The following is a 5,780-nucleotide window of genomic DNA, read 5'->3' on the forward strand; positions in this document are numbered from 1 at the left end:
CAACGCTGACCCCGTGTGGGCTTCGACCCGTTTTAGCCTCTGGAGCGATGTCTCTCAGCGGAACAGACTTTTAAAAGTCCTGATTTTGTACGCCATTGCTCCGCCGCTTGCCGGGAGCCGGCCCCTCCCCCTGGGGTTTATCTTCCTGACGCTTTGGATTCACTTCTCCGCCAGTCCTACCTTTCAGAAAGTGGTTGTTTTTCTGTTTCCAGAATTGCTGTTCTTCTTCTCTTCGATCTGCCAATGGATTTTCAGGTGTTTTCAATCTTTAGATAAGCTATCTAGCTGATCTCCGGCTAGCTGAAGTGAAGAAAAATGAAATTGGACCATTTCCTTACACCACACACAAAAATAGACTCAAAATGGATGAAGGACCTCAATGTGCGAAAGGAATCCATCAAAATCCTTGAGGAGAACACAGGCAGCAACCTCTTCGACCTCAGCTGCAGCAACATCTTCCTAGGAACATCGCCAAAGGCAAGGGAAGCAAGGGCAAAAATGAACTATTGGGATTTCATCAAGATCAAAAGCTTTTGCACAGCAAAGGAAACAGTTAACAAAATCAAAAGACAACTGACAGACTGGGAGAAGATATTTGCAAACAACATATCAGATAAAGGACTAGTGTCCAAATTCTATAAAGAACTTAGCAAACTCAACATCCAAAGAACAAACAATCCAATCAAGAAATGGGAAGAGGACATGAACAGACATTTCTGCAAAGAAGACATCCAGATGGCCAACAGACACATGAAAAAGTGCTCCATATCACTCGGCATCAGGGAAATACAAATCAAAACCAAAATGCGATATCACCTCACACCAGTCAGAATGGCTAAAATCAACAAGTCAGGAAATGACAGATGCTGGTGAGGATGGGGAAAAAGGGGAACCCTCCTACACTGTTGGTGGGAATGCAAGCTGGTGCAGCCACTCTGGAAAACAGCATGGAGGTTCCTCAAAATGTTGAAAATAGAACTGCCCTATGACCCAGCAATTGCACTATTGGGTATTTACCCTAAAGATACAAACATAGTGATCCAAAGGGGCACGTGCACCCGAATGTTTATAGCAGCAATGTCCACAATAGCCAAACTATGGAAAGAACCTAGATGTCCATCAACAGATGAATGGATCAAGAAGATGTGGTATATATACACAATGGAATACTATGCAGCCATCAAAAGAAATGAAGTCTTGCCATTTGTGACAACATGGATGGAACTAGAGCGTATCATGCTTAGCGAAATAAGTCAAGCAGAGAAAGACAACTATCATATGATCTCCCTGATATGAGGAAGTGGTGATGCAACATGGGGGCTTAAGTGGGTAGGAGAAGAATCAATTAAACAAGATGGGATTGGGAGGGAGACAAACCATAAGTGACTCTTAATCTCACAAAACAAACTGAGGGTTGCTGGGGCGAGGGGGTTTGGGAGAAGGGTGTGGGATTATGGACATTGGGGAGGGTATGTGCTTTGGTGAGTGCTGTGAAGTGTGTAAACCTGGTGATTCACAGACCTGTACCCCTGGGGATAAAAATACATGTTTATAAAAAATAAAAAATTTTTAAAAAAATGTATATACTGCCTAGAGCAAGCTATGCTTTCAATGCCATCCTGGTCAAAATTCCAACAGCATTTGTCAATGAGCTGGAACAAACAATCTTAAAATTTGTGTGGAACCATAAGGGACCCCAAATTGCTAAGGAAATGTTGAAAAGAAAAACAAAACTGGGGGCATTGTGTTGCCTGATTTCCAGCTTTACTACAAATCTGTGATCACCAAGACAGCATGGTACTGGCACAAAAACAGACACATCGACCAGTGGAACATAGTAGAGAGTCCAGATATGGACCCTCACTTTTATGGTCAAATAATCTTCAACAAAGCAAGAACAAAATATCCAGTGGAAGAAAGACAGTCCCTTCATGGTTCTGGGAAAATTAAACAGCTATGTGTAGAAGAATGAAACTCGACCATTCTCTTACACCATACACAAAGATAAACTCAAAATGGATAAAAGACCTCAGCATGAGGCAGGAATCCATCAGAATCCTAGAGGAGAACACAGGCAGCAACCTCTTCGATATCAGCCACAGCAACTTCTTTCATGATATGTCTCCAAAGTCAGAGGAAATAAAAGCAAAAATGAACTTTTGGGACTTCATGAAGATCAAAATCCTCTGCACTGGACAGGAAACAGTCAACAAAACAAAGAGGCAACCCACAGAATGGGAAAATATATTCCCAAATGACACTACAGATAAAGGGCTGTTATCAAAGATCTATAAAGAACTCCAAAATTTCAACACATAAAAAAAAGATAATCATGTCAAAAAGGGGGCAGAAGACATGAACAGATACTTCTCCAAAGAAGACATACAAATGGCTAACAGACCCATGAAAAATGTTCATCATCACTAGCCATCAGGGAAATTCAAGTCAAAATCATATTGAGATACCACCTTACAGCAGTTAGAATAGCCAAAATTAACAAGACAGTAAACAATATGTGTTGGAGAGGATGTGGAGAAAGGGGAACCCTCTTACACTGTTGGTGGGAATGCAAGTTGGTGCAGCCACATTGGAAAACAGTGTGGAGATTCCTTAAGAAATTAAAAATACAGCTACCCTATGATGCTGTAATTGTACTACTGGGCATTTACTCCAAAGATACAGATGTAGTGAAAAGAAGGGCCATCTGTTCCCCAATGTTCATAGTGGCAATGGCCACAGTCACCAACCTGTGTAAAGAACCAAGATGCCCCTCAATGGATGACTGGCTAAAGAAGATATGGACCATATATAATATGGAGTATTATGCCTCCATCAGAAAGGATGGATACCCAACTTTTGTATCAATATGGACGGGACTGGATGAAATTATGCTAAGTGAAATAAGTTGAGCACAGAGAGCCAATTATCATATGATTTCACTTACTTGTGGAGCATAAGGAATAACATGGAGGAATTGGGGAGATGTAGAGGAGAAGAGAGTTGGGGGAAATTGGAGGGGAATATGAACCATGTGAGACTGTGGACTCTGAGAAACAAACTGAGGGTTTTGGAAGGGAGGGGTTTGGGGTGTTGGGTGAGCTTGGTGGTGGGTATTATGGAGGGCATGCATTGCATGGAGCACTCGGTGGGGTGCATAAAGAATTAATTCTGGAACACTGAAAAGAAATTTTAAAAATATAAATAAAAAATAAAAAAGGGGAGGAAAATCATGAGAGACTATGGACTCTGAAAAACAATCTGAGGGGTTTGAAGTGGCGGGGGGGTTGGGAGGTTGGGGTACCAGGTGGTGGGTATTATAGAGGGCACGGATTGCATGAAGCACTGGGTGTGGTGAAAAAATAATGAATACTGTTATGCTGAAATTAAATAAAAAATAAAAATAATAAAAAATAAAAAAATAAAATAAAATAAATAAAAATAAATAAAGCTATAATTTATTATTATCATCATCATCATTATAGTTTCCTGTGATATTTAATGGTATTTAACACTAAAAATAGTGAAGAACATAAGTTAATATTAGCATTATAGTATGATTTGAATACCAAAGTAGGAAAGTGAATTCAAAATTTTTTTTGACAAATAGTGTTGAATAGTGTAGGTTCTGGAATGTGACGAATTAATTGTCAAATTCCTTTACATGTAAAAAATAAACAAATAGAATCTGTCTAAAAATGATTCTATGAGATTAAACACAGTAACACAGACACACAAAGATTAGAACACAACCTAGCAGAAGGAGAATTCTCAATAATTTTTGCTCCTAGCATCATTATAGTTGCAGCAAAATTGTTTATCTTAACATTAGTTACTCAGAAAGTTCAACCAAACAGAAAATCTACATCCCAAAGCTTTCTATTAGTTTTTTAAACACACACACACAAAGACACACAGACACACACACACACACACACAGGAATGTAGTCATAATAAGCCATTTAATATCTAGCATACTTAAGGGATAATATGCATTTTTCTTAAACTATCTTTTTATTAGTCCTTAGAGAAGAAATGTGGCCAAAATTACATTCTTTTATTATCATTACTATAGAGCATCTATCACCATGCCTTCATAAAAAAAAGAAACATCTTTAATTTATTAGCAAGTTTCATTGATTTAAGCACATCAATATTATAGTTTTCTCCCAAAATGTCCTAAAAGAAACCCCAGGAGAGTATAAGTAAGCAGAGAGAAAAATCTAATTCCAAGATTTCATTTTCCATCAAACATGTTCTTTGTATAGGGAACACATGTTATATTGGCAGCACTCAGACTAATTACTGGAGCTAGTTTGATGGGCATAAGCCAACCAACCTAAAATCCCACAATCTGCCACACTTTTTGTGGTCTTAATTCTAGGTATTCAGTCCTCTTTACTGAGCTCTAGGTTAAATAAACACTAGATTCTTGGCTAAAATTAACAAGTCAGGAAATAAATGCTGGCAAGTATGTGGAGAAAGGAGAACCCTCTTACACTGTTGGTAGAAATGTAAGTTGGTACAGCTACTCTGGAAACAGTATGGAGGTTCCTCAGCAAGTTAAAAATAGAGCTACCCTACAACCCAGCAATTGCACTACTAGGTATTTACCCAAAGAATACAAATATTGTTTTCTGAAGGGTCCCCTCTATTCCAGTTTATAGCAACAATATCCACAATAACCAAACTATGGAAAGAACCCAGATGTTTGTTGACAGATGAATGGGTGAAGAAGATGTGTATAATATATATGTGTGTTTGTGTGTGTGTATACACAGTGGAATATATATGTAAATATGTGTGTATATATGTATATTCATGCATATATGTATATAACATGTATAATACATGCACATACACACACAAAATGAATATTTCTCAGCCTTCAAGAAAGATGAACACTTACATATATATCAATGTGGATGGAACTAGTGGGTATTATGCTAAGTGAAATAAGTCAGTCATAGAAAGACAATCATATGGTTTCATTCCTATGTAGAATTTAAGAAACAAAATAGAGGATCATGCAGGAATGGAGGGAAATATAAAACAAGACAAAATCAGAGAGGGAGACAAACCATAAGAGACTCTTAACTATAGAAAACAAACAGGGTTGCTGGAGAGGAGGTGGGTGGGGGATGGGGTAACAGGGTGATGGGCATTAAGGAAGGTGTGCAATATAGTGAGCACTGGGTGTTATATGCAACGAATGAGTTACTGAACTCTGCATCTAAAAATAATGATACACTATATGTTAACTAATTGAAATTAAATAAGTTAATAAAAAATAAACAATTCTTTATAACCACTTGACCTTTCACATGGATTCTTTTTATCTCACCTTGATCATATTTTTCTTTTCCAATAATTACTTCTGAGTTCTATCTAAGCTCTATCTAGACTGGCTTTACTTCTAAAGAGCCATGTTTTTCCTTTGTGGTTTTCTAGTCATCATTCTCTGTTCAAATAATATTTTCTAACAACTGGAGAAGTAATAAACCAATGGATCCCACTCAAATGTTCTCCCTTTTATTTAAACTAGAGCACTTTGGAGTACATTCTTAGAATGGTCTTCACCCTCTCTCTGGAGGCTGTTTTCAGTAGCCTTTTCAAGTTCAAGATCCAGTTAGTCATCTAGCATTGTGTTATGGATCTTAGGGATATAGAAGAAAATAAGACTTTATATCTGAAGCAAGTTAATTTTCCCCTTTTCTACAGATTATCTCATATTTTATGCCCTTTTGCACAAAGAAAGGTCAATCATGTTAGCCATATTATTT

This window comes from Mustela putorius, unplaced genomic scaffold (assembly GCF_011764305.1).
Source record: "Mustela putorius furo isolate JIRA1106 unplaced genomic scaffold, ASM1176430v1.1 tig00000106_pilon_pilon_pilon, whole genome shotgun sequence".
Taxonomy (NCBI): domain Eukaryota; kingdom Metazoa; phylum Chordata; class Mammalia; order Carnivora; family Mustelidae; genus Mustela; species Mustela putorius.